Source organism: Canis lupus, chromosome 19 (genome assembly GCF_011100685.1).
Source record: "Canis lupus familiaris isolate Mischka breed German Shepherd chromosome 19, alternate assembly UU_Cfam_GSD_1.0, whole genome shotgun sequence".
Lineage (NCBI taxonomy): Eukaryota > Metazoa > Chordata > Mammalia > Carnivora > Canidae > Canis > Canis lupus.
Window position 1 is genome coordinate 43,607,582 of NC_049240.1, and position 20,410 is coordinate 43,627,991.

General features: G+C 36.5%; 1 pseudogene; it reads right to left on the reverse strand.

The window, feature by feature from the left end:
- Window positions 1-1,007: 1,007 nt before the first annotated feature.
- Window positions 1,008-20,194, reverse strand: LOC100685144 (annotated as a pseudogene).
- Between the last annotated feature and the right edge of the window lie 216 nt (window positions 20,195-20,410).

Consider the following 20,410-nt stretch of genomic DNA (forward strand, 5'->3'; position numbering starts at 1 on the left):
CCTTATATTTTCACTGACTGGACGGTCTATCCATTGTTATAAGCAGGGTACTAAAGTTCTCAACTATTATTGTATTTTTATTCCCCCCCTCAGCTCTGTTAATTTTGCTTTGTATATTTAGGTGCTTTAGTACTGGACACACAAATATTTAAAAATCTTATAACTTCTTGATGTACTGACCTCTCTATCATTATATTTTGGCTTTGTCTCTTTTTTCCATTTTTAGTTTAAAGTCTATTTTATCTCATGTAAATATAACCTCTGCTTGGGGCTACAGATTTTCTGTAATCCCTGTGGGGCAAGATCAGAGTAGGGGTCTCATAGAATGACCCCTATACTGGCGGAGGCTGGTTGTTCCCCCTGGGTTGTCATTTCCTACTGGAAGAACTAAAGTCTCAGAGGAGTTCTCTCTTCATGGTCTGCATTGTCTGGGGGAAGGGCAATGTGGTTAAAATGTGACCTCTTCTCTTATCCCTCTAATGCAATCTGTCTTGGTCTCAAGGTGTAAGGGTGAGTCAGCCTCCCCCTGTGTTCTAGGATCATTTCAGTGGTGTCTTGTTCTTTAGTAGACGTTAATCGCTCTTGTGAGAAAGATCAAAGTCAGAAACAGCCAAGATGTGATCATCTTGGTGATGTCACTTGTATTTAACTTTTAAGTATGACATGAAATATGGCTCCATTTCTTTTCCAAAACTCCATTTGATGAAATCACTTGTCCTGTAACACTGAATGATGATCCTGTCCTTTACATATTTATTTATATTTCCATTTCATTGTTTATTAAAATATGATAGATTGATAGGCTTCTTTTTAAGTCCTTAGTTAATTCTATTACCTTCTTTTTTGTTCATATTAGTGTTTTATTGAAAAGAGTACCTGAAAACCACCAATGTACACAACCTCTGGTGAACATAACAAGCAAGCTTCCTCACCTTCTTTTGTCTTATAAAAGCTTGACTTCTTTGGAGTAGCTAACTTCTTACACATTCCAGCAACAGTGTCTCCAGTTAACTTGGTTCCTTTTTTTTTTTTTTTTTTTTTCCAGGTTCAATAAAATCAAACTCTTCTAGGGTCAGAGACTGAATTGAGAGTCTCTGGCAAGTGAATAGAGGCAAATATATATTCTTTAATGTTTCAGTTTTTTATTTAAATTCCTGTTAGTTAACATACAGCGTAATATTAGTTTCAGAAGTAGAATTTAGTGATTCATTATTCGTTAGTTTAAATACAATACCCAGTACTCATCACAAGTGCCCTCCTTAATCCCCATCATCTGTTTAGCCCTTCCCCCATCCATTTCCCCTCCAGCAAACTTTAGTTTGTTCTCTTAAGTTAAGAGCCCTTTTTATGGTCTGCTTCTCTAAGAGAGCCATATTTTTTAAGGGCTCAGTGATGGGTTTTAAGCTCAGCTAGAGTAATGAAACACTTCATCATGGGAACAAATTGTACATCCAACACGGACCATTTGAGGTTGTCTTCTTTGCTGGATGGGTCATAATGGGGATTGTTTTTCTCAAACTATGGGATGTCTGAGTAAGCCTCCTTGACAAGCTTCACAAGTCCTGTGATGCCTGGCTCTTTGCAGTTGTGATGGTAGAAGAAGGCTTCTTCCTTTAGCTTCATGGTTGGAAGGAAGTTGCCAGCCTGTCCTGCCAGTTGGGAACACCATCCCAGCATGCTGTCTGATTGGGCTGGCTTTAGGATACTCAGTGCAAACTTCCCATGTACACCTTTCTCTAGTCGCTTTCTAGCTCTGACTTTTTTCAACCAGTAACTCTTTAGATTCTTCCCACATTTTTTAGAGGCCTGTCTTCCTAGGGCTGGAGTTACTCACTTTAGCTGATGGGGCTGCTGGTTTCTTAGTCTTGATATGTTTTCCTCCTGGCCCCTTATTGTTGGCCCAGCAGCAGGCTCAGCAGCCCCAGCCAGCCTTTTCTGGGGCTTCTCCCTGCAGGGGTGTTCTCTCGCAGCACTGACCCCACCATCTGACAGATCTATTACTTTCTCTAACTTTTTTATTTATTATGGCTTTATAATTAGCCCTGATATTTGGTAGGACAAACCTCCTCATTTTTTTAGTCTTCTCACGAATGTCTTGGATATTTTAAGATATAATATTTCATAAATATTTTTATAAATTTTTCTAAGCTATCAACTGGAAACTTATTGAATTTGTAAATTATTACTTTTTGTAGAGTAATTATTTATATGGATTATCGCTATCCCTGATCATCGCATACTTCTAAATTTAATTATTCTATTATGATTTCCCTAGGTTTACTTTTTTTTTCCCTTAAATTCTTACAGTACTTTGTTGTTGTTGTTGTTAAATTAATACCTAGTACCATTTAATGTTTGTTGTTATTATAAATGGTATTTTAAAAATCTGGTATTTGCTAATGCGGAGGCAATAAATGTGTACCACTCAGATATATCTTCAAGAATCAACCTGTTGCAGAGGGTTCAGTCAGATAACAGCCTGGAGTTACCATACCTCTGGGTTCGGTTACTATATCTGAGTCAAAAGCAGTCTCCCTAGGCAGCTCCCAGCCAATGACTGAGCATGATAGGCATATTAGGGCCTCCTGCTAATTGCTCTATACAATACTCCTCTATAGGCAGTGTTTGCCCTACAGCTCTCTGCTGGGCTGCCTGTGGCTTTTTAAGAGCTGCATTGCTCTTCTGCAATTCTTCCTATTCCAATTTTTGAAGAAACAATATATTTCATAAAATCAGGTTTAATCTAAAATATTAACATAAATTTATAATCTGAAAAGCTCTCATTCTGCTACTTAAATAATCTGTAAACTTTTTGTCATCAGCATTCTGTCAACAGAATTCATAATATGACATGACTTTCCATGTCACAGGATTCAATTTATCAGGCTGGGTTTTCACCAGAAGGAATGAAGTTTTCATGAACCGTGGTCCAAAAGCATCTGACTACATCTCTGTCCCTAGCCCAGCTTGCCTTTCCCATCCCAGAACACATTTTTATTTTCAATTGGAACAAATGTGATCTGCCAAAGAATTTGAGTTCCAATTGTTACTGAGATACAGGAAACATAGGAAAATAGACGAGAAGTTATTAAAATGCACTTGTAAATTTTCATATTGTCAAATATAGAGAAAAATGAAACAGGTTAATTAAGCCAGGGGATACAAATACTGCACCAAAAATTCAGTTTACACCCAGATTACTGATGCAAACATTTGTTACCACATATGGCTTTAAATATTTCAAGACATTGGGTTTGATGTTTACACCCCACAGTGTGTGAATCTTCCATATGGTGATTTTCTATTATACATTGTATTTGAGTTGCATGGTTGAGTGATAGAAGTTTTTATTTCAAATGTTACTGGATGTATTCATGTATACACACACACACACACACAATCACACACACACACACACATGCCGACTAACTCACACAGGCTTTAAAGCTTAGCATGAGTCTTGAGACCAAGAAAACAGCCCTGGCTATCAGCCTAAATAGGTATTGGAGAGATGTTTTAGCAAAATATAGAATTATTTTTCCTAGGCTATTTTATTTAAAGGATACAATTTCTTTCTTTTCTTTAGATTTTACCTATTTATTCATGAGAGACACAGAGAGAGACAGAGACATGGGCAGAGGGAGAAGCAGGTCCCCCAATGGGGAGACCAATGTAGGACTCAAACCCAGGACCCCAGGGATCACTTCCTGAGCCAAAGGCAGAGGCTCAATCACTGAGCCACCCAGGCGGCTCCTAAAGGATACAATTTCAACTCAATTTCCCATATTTGTCTTCAATATTAATGGCAACAAGTAATTTAAACTTTTGCCTTGTTGCTTAAGAAACAGCTACAAATACCTAACTTCATCATCTTCTTGCTTTCTATATGCTGAAGAAGCAAATAAGATTAATAGCTTATGTAGATTATTCAATGAGTAAGAAGCTCTAGTTTGAGTGGGGAGTCTACCAAAAAAAAAAAAAAGGTAAAACGAAGAAGAGGCCCTATAGAATACCATTTTCTCTATTTCTTTTCTTGATTCCATGTCCTGAGACCAGAAACCTGACAGTGCTTGACCACGCAGCAACAGCGAGAAAAGTATGGCGTTTTCAAAGGACTTCTCAACTGTAATGAGACTTCTCAATTAGCAGAAACATGACCAAGGGAATTAAAAACAAAAACAAAAACAAAAAAAATCAATGTCTTAAAGACTTTGTACAAAATTCATTCATCATGAAAGATGTGTTTTGAATACTTATCACACAAACACTCAAAAAATAGATTTGATTATTTATTTATTTACTTTTTAAAAATGCCCGGCCAGAGTGCAAGGATCCATTTCTCTTTGTGCTTAGTAATGGTGGACCTTTGTAACCAGGGATTCTTAAAAGTATGGGATTGGAGGAAGTACCTCAGCAGGGGGATCATATATATGGGGAGAAATGGGAGATGATAGATGATAGATAGATAGATAGATTGATAGATAGATGATAGATAGATAGACAGATGATAGATCAATCGCTTCATCTCTGTTTCTGCAGTGATAAGTGTAACTGCTACTCACCAAGACCTCATAGGAAGCAAAAGTTCTCAGACTTTAGACATCTCAGTTTACCGTAATGTTGACCACTCTTCCTTGCTTACTAGCAATTACGGAAACAATTGTACCACCTGCTTGACAAAGAGTAAATGACCGGGAGGCAGTTTAAAGGGAAGTTATTCTTACAGAAACTCACACAAACAAATTGATTGGAGTTGATCTATACAAGGAAATGGATTGACATTGCAAGGGTCAAGACCAACTGCAAATTTTAAGTCACCTGTAAAGCATTAGCTCCAGATTTCTATTCTCAGAGCTCCAGCTTTTCTGTGGTAACAGAAGATCTTAGGACGACTAGATTGCTTTGTCTAACAAATAGGGCATTTATACTGCAACAAATATCCCTTCACTTAATCGTAGTAATTCACCTCTGGTGCAAATGATAGTAGTTGAGATTTTTTTTTTTCCAGCAAACCCATAATGGAGAAAATGTAACCCAAAGAGGAAATGGGGGCAAAGATCAAAACTGAAATAAAAATTTTTATTTTTTTTTATTTTTTATTTTTTATTTTATTTTATTTTTTTTTTGAAATAAAAATTTTTAAAAGACGAGCAGGAGCTAGAAGAAAAGGATATGTTTACAAGTAGTCTGTCTCTGAATAAACATAAATGATAGCCTAAATGGAGTTTAAACTTATGTGATAATAATAAAAATGGAAAAGGAAATTTCCTCTTAGGTTAATTGTTGCCAGATGCTCCTGTTTTTAAGTAGTATGATCCAATGCTACCAGATTTGCTACTGTAAATCTGGCTGATGATTTAATGGATTACATGAAACTAATTAGTCAAATCAGGATATATGGACAATGCTAACTACCTTTTCTAATCTGTTTTGATATTAAATTTCCATTCTTGGCAATATATTACCTCCCAAATGCCCTTGGAAATAACAGTAATTTGACTACTTTTGTGTAATATATGATTAAAGCCTAGCTTTAAACAAAACATTTTGGTGTTTTGTTTTTGATTATTAATTTAAAAAATCCTTAACAATATTTATTTTTCCTAAGCATATTTTCCAGCTTTTTCTCCATTAACATGTGCTTTGAAGTGTTTGCCTTATATTAATATATAGGAAAAAACACACTTTGGTCACTGCTGTATTTTTTTTTTAAGATTTTATTTATTTATTTGACAGAGAGAGAGAAAACATGAGCAGGGAGAGTGGCAGGCAGAGGGAGAGAGAGAAGCAGACTCCCCACTGAGCAGGGAGCCCAATGTGGGACTCTATCCCAGGACCCTGGGATCATGACCTGAGCTGAAGGCAGATGCTTAACCAACTGAGCCACCTAGGAGACCCCCAGTTATATTTCTAATGATGCATATAATATTTGGTTTTGGACCTATTGCATATTAAGAAAATAGGTTATCATTTAACTGTTAAAATTATAATACTGACAAAAGGTTTCAAATATTCAATCTTTAAAAGTCTTTACTTTATGCTTTAAAATATCAGCAGGCTTACCTGAATAGGCTGTATTTTTTTCTGGCTAACAAAATTATAGAAACCACTTCAACCGATAATTTGTAAGCCCATCACCATAAGTAACACTTTATATGTATATATTGGCTTTTTTCCAACATATTACAATATTTCTTATCTTTACAATATTTTCATGCTTACATCTCATGCCACTGTTTTCATTTGTATAGAGACCCTACTGTCTCTTGCTTAGCCCAAGCTCATTGCTCAAGATATAATTCCTTCTTTATCTTATATCATCACTTTTTCATTCTCTACTGGATCATTCCCATCAACATACACATATACTGTTACTTCTTAAGAGAAACAGTTTTTCAGTTTCCACTTTCTCTGCCAACTACTCTTACTCTGCCCCCCTTTGGAGTAAAATGCCTAAAACAGGTGTTTTTCCCCCCCTTCCTCACATGTTCTTACTTCATCCAGTTTTCTTTCTCATCACCTGTTAAAAATGTTATCATCAATATCACTACCAAAGTAATTAAAGCCAATTTACTTGACCTATAGGTAGCCTGTGAAGTAGTTCACCATACCCTTCTCTTTTTCATACTTCCCCACATTTCTTCCAAGTCTTTACTATTTCTGGGATTTATCCTACCTCAATGATCATTCCATCTTCATCTCCTTTGCAGGTTCCTTCTCTTCTCTTCAGTCTCTAAATTAGAGCATTTCCAGTCTCAGACTTTGGTTTTCTCTTTTTTTTTTTGTTTATCCTGTTGGAGGTCACATCTAGTCTCATGGCTTTAAAAATTAGTATATGAAAACTTCTAAAGTTGCATCTCCCACTCATAGTGCTCCATCAGATTGCAGACCCATAAATCTCATTGTTTACTTGACATCTCTACTGGATGTCTAGTTGACATTTCAAACTGAACATACTTCAGAATGGATTCTCAATTACCCCTCCCTGTATCTGCCCCAAATATAGGCCATGCCCCACTATTTTTTTCAGTACTATGCCATCATAAGTTGAGTCATCCTTGAGTCCCCATTTTTCTCTTACAACATACACCTGTCAGGAAATTTGTTGTCTCTAACTTCAAAATATATTCCAAATCCAAATATTTTGCACCCCCTATGATCAAGATTGATTCCCAGGAAAAAAAAAAAAAAGATTGATTCCCAGGACTACAATAGTCTCCAAGCTAATTCCTATATTTGTATTTTTGTCCATTAGAGTCTATTCTTGACACAAGAGCCAGAGTTTGTTGGGAAACACACTCAGAATTAGCACCTGTTGGGTCAAGGAATGGTGAGAGAGGAAGCAAAGGAGCATCTTTGGGCAAAGGGAAAAGATCGGCTACCAGAGCGTCTCAGAAGAGGTCACTCAATCCCACAAGAATCTCTGAAACTGCAATAGTCCTCTGAGTGGTCTTGACATAAGGAGTGGTAGAGCCTTTAGTTCCCCATGAACCACTCATTGAATGTAAACTGCTCTCAGAGACAGAGTGAGACTTGGATGAGCAGGCTCCCTGCAGCAAGCAGAGTTACATGTCACAGTTGGAAGCTATGAAGCAGCAGCACAATCAGTAAGTGTGTCATAAATCCTCCAGTTCCAAAGAAACATATGGTTGGTGTATCACTGTGTCTACTGCACAACCAGTGGAAAATCACTGCTCTTAAGAAAACAATTAGGAGAGTAAGTAGGTGGAATTTGGCTAAGTTCAAATTTGAAAATAAAATATTGCTAGGTTAGCTATCTGACAAAATATGAATTCCATCTCTTCCTTATGAACTTCAATATGTGTTGTTTACAAAAATTGTGAATTGTAAGGTACTTTCAACTGGAACATGTGATTAATGATTCAAGAGACAGTGGGCCTCAAGGTGTCAACTATGTGACAGGAATTTAATCACTCAGTGGCTTCAGGAAGATTCCCTTATTGCCAGATATCTTTCTACGTTGTTTCTTTCTGCATGAAATCGATTCCATTCATTGCTTTAGCTTATAATTTTCTTTTGTTTAAAAATATATGCATTCTAAAAAGGAAAACTCTTTAAACCTTTTTGGTCACTACAACTCATTTTTTTCTAAACCATGTATATTCAGTAAAGACTATTTACTCTATGTACCAGATGCTGTGTGATGTTGTGAGCTCACTGAAGTGAATGAATTTCTAAATGATTTCAAGGAACACTGCAATTTAGTAATGGAAAAAAGAAACTGTGAAAGCACATTATTTCAATGCAGCTTGATATGTGCATTGACAGAGATTTGCCCAGGGTCCTGATCAAAGGTCACCAGAGAGAAATCCTGGAGGACAAGTAGGGTTAATCAGTTGGAGACTGGAGGTGGAGGTAATATTTCAGGCGGAAAAAGCTGTGTCTGCAAAGGTGAGGAGGTCAGGAGGACACAAGACACAGTGGAACTTACATGGGATCGATAGCCCTGGGATGGAGAGCCTGAGGAAGGCAAGTTGTGCTGAGATGGAGTCTGGAGCTAAAGGCAGGGAAGAGTGCAATTGTACTTATTTGATTGTTTTTCAGACTCAACAATTTCTTAAGTGGAATAGGGAGTATGCTTGGAGGAAAAAATGTTGGAACATGAGCGTCAGAAGTTGTGGTAGATTTTTTTAATTAATAGTTTACAACAAATTTAAAGCATGCAAATCTTCCTTTCTCTAATTTTCAAGTTATTTACAAAGAGTGATGCTTAATCTTTTTCTTGTGTTTGTGACTGTAGCCTATACAGAGAACCCAGTGAAATATACAGATCTTCTTCCCCTGTAAAATGCCTATAAAATGGCGCATATTTAATTTCAAGTTGTTCATAGATTTCCTGAAGCTCATCCATAGTTGCTTTTGGGTGCTGAGTTAAGATACCCAGATCCAGCATTGATGCATCAATTTGATAAGAATAGGACCAGTATGTTTGCTCTTCCCTTTTCCCTTCAAATCTCTGCTCAAAGGCACAGTATTAATTCTAGCTGCCAATTCATTCATTTGGTGACACCCAGAATCATGATGTACTGCGTCACTCAACTTCTGGGCAGAGCCAGATGTATATCACCCTGGTCATGCAACCCCTTTATCTGTGAGTGTATAAACTTTCAGGGAGTAGTGCCTTTTCTTATGCCCACCGTAAATCACTCAGATGGTATTATAGCCCCATTTCCTTCTGTTCTGTCCGCACTGGATTGGAAGCAAATGTGAAGACAGCTTGAAAAGTAATTTACCTGTTGTAAGTATAACTGCTTAAAACAGGAGCCCTATCCTTTATAGTTATGAGATGTCACAATGATTTTATTGGGGAGACAGATTTAATCAATGTCACCGACGGAACTCTATTAAATAATTACGCTTACTCTTTTGAACTTTTTCCCTATTTGGCACTTGAAACAGCTATCCTTTTGTTCTGGATCACAGTGGAGATATTTTGTTATAGTGAGAAACTTGAAGGGTTTTTCTTTGTCTATATTCATTTCTATTCTGCCACTTTTATATACCTTTCGGTGTAGGTTTAATTCATACCAGTAGATGCAGGCTCGTTGGGTTAAATGCTTACATCTTAAAATAAAGCAAGATATATAATTGTGCAACTTCTGGATAACATGAAAGACATCTTTTCCATAAATATTTTCCAAATTTGAAATATTATCAATTCTTTGCCCAATATTTTAATTACTAAAATGTGGACCTACGTTAATAAAAATGAAAGCCGGTTAGGAAGTCTTCTCTATCTACAAATAATCTCATCTGTTCCTCAGTGAAAAGCAGACTGAAAAAGTTTGGGAAATGCAAGAGGTATGTTTTGACAATCCTGTCTACGAACCTCAGGAGTTATTGGAGAAAGAATTTGTCAGTGGACTTTGCTTAACAGACCATGACCGTTAGCTGAAATGTCAATAAGAATAGTTTATGTATGTTTTATTTTATTAGTTTGAGCCAAGTGTCTGATTGTGGGGCACTGCCATATGCAGTGATTGTAAGGTCTCTTGAAAGTCATTTTGGCCCCAATTATTTTTGTCAGTACTCATATTTTTCATATATTAAAGACATTGCTTTGTTAGGAACCATCTTCAGAAATCGCTAGAGAATTATAATATGTAAACCTACTTATTAACCACACTGAAATTAATTTATTTGTCCATTTCATCCAGCAAAATTCTAGATGAGTCAAGCACGCTCTTTTACCTAAACAAAGATTCAGAGTGAGTTCTTTGAGCCCTAAGGGCACTTCAAGAAGAAAGTAAAATAAGAAGGAAAGGAAAACTTCGTTTATACCATTTACATTTTTTTCCTTATTGGACCAGATCTTTGGTATATATATATATATATATATATATATATATATATATATTGCATTTATTCACTCAATATTAATTGAGAGACAGGGACATTCTTAAGTACTCAGGATACAGTCATTTTCATTACTTTTATGGAGCTTATACTGGGTGGTAAATGATGTAATCATACATTATTGTATGTCATAACCAAAATATCACGATTCTGACTCAGTCATTTCAAGCTGTATACTAACATTAACCATCACATGCTAAGTCTCAAATCCAGAAATGATACATACATTGACTGCCAGTATCCAAGTATCAGAGACATACACGGTCATTATGTTGTAGAAATTATGAATTAACTTACAAGTTTGAGACATTACATTAGTTGAGTAATTAGCTATTAGGGAACCCACAACTCAAGAGTGCAAAAATAAAATTGTTGTTTTTATGAAAATTAATAATTTAAGCTCCCATACCTTTAGGAAAGCAGATTCTGAAATGTAGGTAGTCTTGGGTTTTTTCTCCCTACGAGCTTGTCTAAATTCTGAATGATGGAGGCTTACATGGTACCAAAACATTGATTAGATGAGAAGTCAACTGGAGTAGATAGAGTGTGTTGGCTAAAATACTCCTTCACTTGTTCAATTTCACCCATTCTTTCATGAGTTATGTGCCATGTTTTAGGACACAGAAATGATATCCCAGCTTGCATGCCAATCTAGAGCACAGAAATCTTTGGGAAGTTATCTTTGGTCCTATCAGCCATGTGTGCCTACCAAGGCCATTTCTCTTGACTGTGAATGGGAAGGGGAACAAAATTTCCCACTGATCTTGGAATCTTCAAATCTATTTTAATATTTCAACTACTCCTTCCATGTCACCCCCTAATATTCCTTTATTTTCTACACAGGGTCCCGACTTACTTTTCCAATATGTGTGATTAGCAAAATGAAAGAAAAAATGAAAATCACGGTTTTCCAATACTCGGCAATGGCAGACCAGGATGACAATGTTCAAGAGAAGGAAAACAAATAAAGCCAGCCCAATAATCACTTCAACTTTTCTACTATTATGTTAGTAAATGAGTTGTTTGGCTCTAACCTTCAGTTTATTTACTTGTAAAATAGGGATAAGATTAGAACCTACCACATCAGATTGATCAGATTGCTATAAGGATTTAATAAGATTACTAAAGACCTTAGTTTGGTACCCAGCACATTAAAAAAAAAAAAACAAAAAACAAAAAAAAACACTTAGGTTTGGTGTCTAGCACAAAATAAAGGCTTAATGGATGTCTTCTATTATACCATTTTCACTCTTGTAGTATAAATATACATATATATAATATTTTGGCATAAAAAATTGATAATTATTATAACTACTTTTTATTTTTACAGATGTTTGTTAAGCGTTCCTGTATCTTCTTGATATCTAGCAATATGTTTCTTAATAATAACAGTTCTTCTTCCATCTACCCTCACATGGGTCATTATCACATTTGCATTTTGGAATTATGTTTTATGAACTAAATTAGTAAAGCTTCTTAGTGGCAAACCAAAAGGGTTAAAATATTTAATTCCACCATCATATGAATATGTTGATCATTACATTCATAATGATACAGTTAAATGATAAAATCATAAAACTTGAAGAGCACCGGGCTGGCTGGCTCCAGCTAGTGGAGCATGCAACTATTGATCTCAAGGTTGTGAGTTTGAGCCCCACGTTGGGCACAGTGATTACTTTAAAAAGTTATAAAGCTTGGAAGAACTTTGAGTAGTTTATTATTATTATTATTATTTATTATTATTATTATTATCTGTTGTGTTATCCTCATGTAGGGGTTCACATGAAAACACTTTGCAGACAAAAGGTGATCAGATTTTTACTTAAATGCCTTTAGAAAAGAAAATGCAAAGTCAGCCTCATCAAGCTATTTTAGGGCCTAAGAACAAAATGCCTAAACTAGGGAGCCTCTGTTATTGTTAAAAAGTTGTTTTCTTTCCTCCTGGAAAGCAAAGGGAAATAGTTTTTGCTCTGAATGCAAGAAGATATGAAAGCAAAACGTGTTGTTCCCATCATTAAGAACATTTTCTAAATTTTACCTAAACATTTGCAACTAATAGCAGATATTTTAAGACCTATGGTTTGAATAGGTCTTTTCAATTTCTTAGCTGCAAAATTTTGTGAGTCACTCAGTGCATGTAGCTTCATATGTTTACATACTTTATAGATTTTCTGAAAATCAACTTAAATTACTTTTTTTCTGAATTATATTTAATATAATTAAAGCAGATATTATTCTTCTTTTGAATGTGGCATTTTCTGTCCTACATGAATCAAAAATGCACTGCTTTTGATATGGCTAGAGATACATTAGAAACAAAAACAACTAGACTGTTACATATACAAATATCTAAAAGGTCAGTTTTATTTTCTCCTTGGAATCCATTAACAAAAAGGATAATGACAGAGATAAGGAATCTAAATTAAAAAGAAGTATTTTTTGGGGAAAAATAAAAAAAGACCCAAAATTAAGATATAGCCCTACAACTTATGAGCTGTCTTACCTCATTAGCATCTTCTAATTTTAATTTATTTGCCCTCAAAATAGCATATATGTTTCACATGTGTTATCTTTTCATAAGATTTGAAGATGAATTTCAATTTAGACAACAAATATGAAACATTCACAAGTCTGATCCTCACTATTATTGTGGTGACTACATAAGTACTCTACCCTTATCATACCAAATATATATACTATATACAAAAATTATCTTTATTAAAGTTCAAACAATAGCCCATTCTAATTTAAAAGATTAAAAAAATACTTCCTCTAACGATTTCATTATATAATCTAGAAGACACTTCATGTGAGTGATGGTGCTTCCTCTGCAAATAACAAGACACACAAATCAAAATGGCTTAGGCTATATGAAAAATTCATTATCTCATTTACAGAAAGTCTCACAGCAATGTGGAAGCATCCTTGCTCGGCCCAGTGTTACAATTCATGGTGTGATAAGTTTAGTGTCAGAGTTTTATGCAACAATGCTAGAAGGCATTGTCTAATGGGGGAAGTAACGATTTCATTTGCCAACAACATTCTCTTCCCATCTGTTGGCAAACGTTTTGTCATATAGTTTATGTCAATCTAGTTATTGGCAATGGCAATGGGATTATCATAATTAGTTATGCTGGGTTGCCCAATACAATAGCTGGTAGCCACATGTGTCTATTAAAATTAAATGAAGAGTTTTTTAAGTTAATGAATTAATAGTATTAAAATTAAATAAAATATAAAACTCCATTTTGCTGTCTTACTGGCCACATTTCAAAAACTTAATAGCCCCATGAGGCTAATGGCTACTATACTGGGCAGTGTAGAAATGGAATATTTCTGTCATAACAGAAATTCCTAATGGACAGTGTGGGAACTTTAGATAAATCAGGATTTACCTCTGAGCTAGCACAAGGATCATGTTTGAAAGCTGGATATCTGAATAGATTGTGTTTCTCTCTACCAAGGAATATATAAAGATTTTACGTATTGTATGCTATATCTGTGACATCATTTTTTGAGGAACAAAGATTGCCACATCCTACAAACCTTCCTCCCAGAATTGCATATTCCATATACCTCTCCCTTGCACTATATTTTAGCTGGCAAATGGAGAAGTGGCAGGGAGGCTTACATAATAATATCTGTGAATTAGAGTTGGCTCTATAAATTGGACATAAGACAACTACTTAAAACTAAAAATTAAAAACAAAATGCCTGAGAAGGTGGCATAGAAAAATATGAATGAATTATATCACTCTCCATAGCAAAATAATTGCGTCCATATTTTAATTTCTGCAACCAGCTGCATGGCTTTGCTTTCAGTTTGCCAGATATCAAATGAAAACATATTTTATTTAGGAAGTATAGCCTATTGTTTAAAACTAATGGTCTGCATTATCTATAGGGAGAAATTTATAAGAGTCCGATGGAAAATTGAGTTCCTACATAGTTTACTCCCTTGTCTTCAAGGCAAATTACCTATCTAATCTTAGGAAATATGGGCAGCCCGGGTGGCTCAGCGGTTTAGCGCTGCCTTCAGTCCAGGGCCTGGTCCTGGGGACCTGAGATCGAGTCCCATGTCGGGCTCCCTGCATGGAGCCTGCTTCTCCCTCTGCCTGTGTCTCTGCCTTTCTCTCTCTCTCTATGTGTGTGTGTCTCTCATGAATAAATAAAATCTTAAAAAAAAAAAAAAGAAGAAATGTGATTCCCAATGCATTCCAGTTCATCTGTAGCTATCTCAATAGCTTCTCTTGCTGCTCCACTATGCCCCTCTCTACCAAAAGGAAAGGGAAGAAGCCTGCTTATTAGGAATGTTGGAATAGTCCCCAGATGGTCCACAAACTCCACTTAACCGTTCATGTTATTAAAAAGTACAAAATAGGAGCGCCTCAATAGCTCAGTCACTTGAATCTCCAACTGTTGATTTGGGGTCTGGTTATGATCTCAGGGTCATGAGATTGAGCCACAGGTGGGGCATAAAGCCTGCTTGAAATTCTCACTCCCTCTGCCCCTCCCCCTACTCACATACGCAATAGCGTGCACACACTCTTTCTAAAATAAATAAATAAATAAATAAATAAATAAATAAATAAATAAATAAAATCTTTAAAAAGACTCAGAAGAATAATGGCTTGATAATCATTAAAGACTTTCTAATATAAATTGAACAACAAATGTTCGTTATGTCACAGTTACAAAAAAAGAAAAAATGAATGGGAAAAAAATTGAATGGAGATTCCAGGAGAAAATGTTAGAATGCTTTTTGGTGGCTGAGATAAAGGATGTCCTCTCTTACACAGGAAAGAATAGCAGGGCAAATATACTTCTCAGGTCACAAAGCACTAAGGCAATTTACTTCTGTCCGTATTTTTATCAACGGTCCTTCCTCTATAATCCCTGACCTCTGAGAAATTTTGGGCTTGGTGCATCCTCTCCCCAGCCTGAAGGTCATGCTCTGTTCTATTTGCTGTGTCTGAAATAGCTGTGTGCTTTTATCCTAAATTCATGCTTTGGTCCCAGAACCATCTAAGCATCTGATTAGCTCCATCTTTTATCTCCCATCTCGGTGGCTTTAGACCTTTGGCCTCGGTTTCTGATGTTCCCTACACACTCTGATTGATACAGAGCTGCGAAGTTGGCTTTAGAGCCCTGAACAGGACAGGCCTGGCCTCCCCGCACTCTACTTAATATCTTGCCAAAAGAAGTTTAGTCCCTGGAGAATGATCAACCATTTTTAAGCTGCAAATTTAAGCTTTTCATTTATTTTGTGTCTTTCTTTCATGTCTCATCACTAATTAAAAAAAAAAATCTAAGCAAAAAGGCTTGAGAGTGTATTACAGGTCACAAGAATGAACTAATTTTTAATATTTCATATTACGTATGTTATAGCATAAATTGATCTCTCCGTTTATTTTATGTTGTTAGATATTTTAAACTGTATTTAGGTTGCATTCATTAAAATCAATTCATGATTTGGATTTTCTTTGGCTTTTATCTATATCCCAAAATGGTACTCAAACTATGTATTTTATATATTTGATGGATCTGGATGTTATGTTTTATATGTATTCCTTTAATTCCTTAATTAAACCTGAAATTTGGTTTCTAAGTTGAAATAATGTGTGTAATTCTCAAGTTTTTAAGATTGCCTCAAGTAGTCATCATTCTTTCAAAATTATCCTACTAATCTCAGTCACTTATCTTAAAAATCTTTGTTAGTTTTATGATGTAGCTAGGGAAGGCATGAAGGCATAGGGGACAGGACACTGCCTCTGAGTCCCAGATTCAGTAATAACTGGGGGAATTTAGATCATGTCCTATAACTTGCCATTGCCTTGGTTTCCTCATTTACAAGACTAGAGCTCCCATGGCTCCTGTGTAGAAGGAACCATGCTCCTCCCTGCCACCAGCTGCTGAAGGCAGGAGGTTTTTTTCATGACATACAGATCACATTTAGACTTGAGGGGATTGTGGGCAGAGAACCAGGATTTGTCAGTCTTCTGTGGTAAGGGACTTGAACTGGGAAGTACTCTTTCTCCATTTAGTGTGTAGATACAGAGTCGTGGTGTCTCAATAGCTCCCATTTCTTGGCTCCCTGTTTATCTTGTCTTAAAAGACCTGAGTTTGGAGTGACCTGTTCTTGGCTAGCATGTGGGGTTTCCACTAAAAACACTGGAGTGTTTGTCAAGATGATTTCAAATTTACTGTCATTGTATAAAATTGAATGATGTAAGAACAAAAATACAAACGTTGCAACTGAAAATACAGGCAAAGGACTTAAATAAACACTTGTCCCAAGGAAATTTGATAATAAGCACATTAAAAGATTTTCAGCCTCATTAGTTAGTAGGATGATGCAAAACCACATTGAGATAACACTTTACATCCAGTTAGATGATCACAATAAAAAATAAATAAAAGTATTGGTAAAAATATGGAGAAATTAGAATCCTTATGCATTGCTGGTAGGAATGTAAAATGTAGAACACAGTTTAGCAGTTTCTGAATACACTGAACATAGAATAATCATATTAGTAAGCAATTCTCCTCCTAGGTTTTATTCAAGAGAATTCTAAACAGGTACTCAAAGAAAAACTGGTACACAAATATTCATAATGGCTCTATTCACAATAACCATAGGATGGAAATAATCCAAATATTGGTCAATGGATGATTGATAAACAAAATGTATATAGTCACACAATGCAATATTATTCAGCCAAAAAAAAAAAAAAGGAATGGAGTATTGATCTATACTACCACATAGATGAACATTAAAAGCATTATGCTAAGTAAAAGAAGCCAGACACAAAGGCAAATATATTGCAAGATTCAATTTATCTGAAATATCCTGAACAGATAAGCCCATAAGGACAGGAAGTAGGTGCATAGTTGCCATGGGCTGGAGGCAAGAGAATGAGGAATAATTACTTAAGGAGCATGAGGTTTCCCTTTGCAGTGGTGAAAAAGTTGCAGAACCTGATAAGGATGTTGGACGTACAACATCACAAATGTATTTGATGTCACTGAATTGTACACTTCAGAGTGATAATTTTTATGTTACGTGTATTTTAACACAATACAACAAGTTATGATTCAATTTACACAAAGTAGAAATTTACATTTCTACTAAAGCAAGACGGCCTACCCCATGTTGGAAGAGACATTCCATTCTTATCAGCTACTTGCAGCAGTTGAAAAGGGAATTTTTTGTTTATATAGTTTTGTGATTTAAAGAAGCAGCATTTCAAGGCATAATAAAAAATAACACTCTGGGGTATTTCAAATTTTCAAAGTGTTAGGCATGATCTTCAGCCAATCAAATTTTTACCTCTTAGCTCCATGCTGCTTTGTTCTAATTGCTAGATTACCTTCTTTCTTTCTTTTTCTCTTTTGTTAACATCATCTCTGTTCTAAGGAATATGCTGGGCTTTCTTACAGTTTAGTACAACACAATTATCTCTCAGTTATAGTGGGGTTTTTGTGATTGTCATTTCGTTCGTAGCCAATGTTTGTCGTACACTCCTGTGCATCAGAATGAAAACAAAAAAACAAACCTCTAAATTAAAATATTTGACAGACAGTGACACAATAATGGGTTTTGTATCACTTACCACATTCTCATGTTTGTGAAAATTATCTTACATACAGGGTTGGCTCTAATGATGTAAGCATCCGAACTAGAATTCAGGTTTTATTTCTTCCACTTTAATAAGTGACATGTATAGATATTTAAATAGTTACAACCCTGGTGGTAAACTTGGGTATGAAAGAAAAAAAAAAAAAGTGCTATTCTTTATTTCTTAAACTCTGATTCAGAGCTACTTGCTTGCTTATTGTGGTCAATTTAACTCAAAGACAACCTACAGAATGGAAGAAGATATTTGCAAATGACGTAAAGGCCTAGTATCCAAGATCTATAAAGAACTTACTAAACTCAACAGCAAAGAAACAAACAATCCAATCAGGAAATGGGTAAAAGACATGAACAGAAATCTCACAAAAGAAGACATACACATGGCCAACAAGCACAGGAGAAAATGCTCCGCATCACTTGCCATCAGGGAAATACAAATCAAAACCACAATGAGATACCACCTCACACCAGTGAGAATGGGACAAATTAACAAGGCAGGAAAGAACAAATGTTGGAGAGGATGTGGAGAAAAGGGACCCCTCTTGCACTGTTGGTGGGAATGTGAACTGGTTCAGCCACTCTGGAAAACTGTGTGGAGGTTCCTCAAAGAGTTAAAAACAGATCTGCCCTACGACCCAGCAATTGCACTGCTGGGGATTGACCCCAAAGATACAGATGCAATGAAACGCCGGGACACCTGCACCCCGATGTTTCTAACAGCAATGTCCACAGTAGCCAAACTGTGGAAGGAGCCTCGGTGTCCATCGAAAGATGATGGATAAAGAAGATGTGGTTTATGTATACAACGGAATATTCCTCAGTCATTAAAGATGACAAATACCCACCATTTGTTTCGACGTGGATGGAACTAGAGGGTATTATGCTGAGTGAAATAAGTCAATCAGAGAAGAACAAACATTCTATGGTCTCATTCATTTGGGGAATATAAAAAATAGTGAAAGGGAATAAAGGAGAAAGGAGAGAAAATGAGTGGGAAATAAGAGAGAGGGAGACAGAACATGAGAGACCCCTAACTCTGGGAAATGAACAAGGGGTGGTAGAAAGGAAGGTGGGTGGGGGGTGGGGGTGACTATTTTTTATATTCCCCAAATGAATGAGACCATATAATGTTTGTCCTTCTCCGACTGACTTACTTCACTCAGCATAATACCCTCCAGTTCCATCCACGTCTTAGGTGGAGGCTCCCTCACGGAAGCAGCTTTATCTCCCTAAGCCCCTACTAGTGATCCAGCCTATAGTTCTTAACAAAGTATTTGCCTAGTTGAGCCACAACTGAATAAGTGAAAACCTCAGCATTCCGCAAAAGCTCGACATTTAGAGGGCCATCTCCCCTTGCCAGTACGTCTGAGGTCCCTCTGCTGCTCACTCACACTCTCCTGGGGCCTTCTGCATGTGTGCCCCATTTGGATTCCCAGACAAGAACCCAGGTAGAGCATGCCCTTCTCTTATCTCTCCTCACACTTCAGAGGGAACTCTGGTATGGTTCCAAGCTTTTACAGCACTCAAATGAAGAGGACACGTGGATGACTCCGTATGAAGGACCTGGGTATGTTGTGCAAAGGTTCGCAAATAGGATGACCATTCCGCACCCAGCCCCAGCTAAATAAAAGCGCTCAGAACTTTCTTTCCTTCTTTCCTTTCCCATTCTCCCTTTCTTCCTTTGCTTTCAAGAAAAGTGGAAAGTTTAGGACACGGAAAGGAGAATAGATTAGCAGCAGGATTGCATATCTATGTCAGTACGGTCAGCTACATAGGGAAATACAGAATAATTTCCATAGCTATCTGATTTTTATCACATGTTTCTACCCCAATAAGCCAGGACAGAAACAACAAAAAACAAACAAAACAAACAAGCAATAAACTCTAATCCGATAAGATTAGTTTGAAATGTCTTGAAATCTTTTGAGGTAACCCAGAAGGAAATATTGGATAGAATTTCAGGATTTACTCTGCTCACCTACTCTCTCCTGGATGGTACTTGGGTACAGGGAGGAGGGGTATCGCTTTAAGGGCTTGGTCTTTGGGGAAAGAGACAAAAGTCTCTGAGTCCCATAGTATCCTCCCTACCTTCATCTCAGCCCCTCCATCCCTAGCTTTCCCTTTGAAGTTTCGGCTGCTATTGCTTGAGTCTTCATAGCTGTTGCCCTCTAAGCCACCCATCGTTAGCTTCTGCTGAAATCCTTGGCTAGGAAAAGTCCTTTCTCACCTTAGTCAAGGTTCTGGCAGCCATCCCTGAAAAATTGAACACATCTTGGCCCTCATTGCGGAGCCTGCTGGGATCTGAGTGTGTGTCCCATTGCCCCAAGCCAAAGTACAGTTACAGAAATTCCTTAGCTGCAGGCGAGAACTTCTGGATCCCCCCACTGTCTGTGAAAA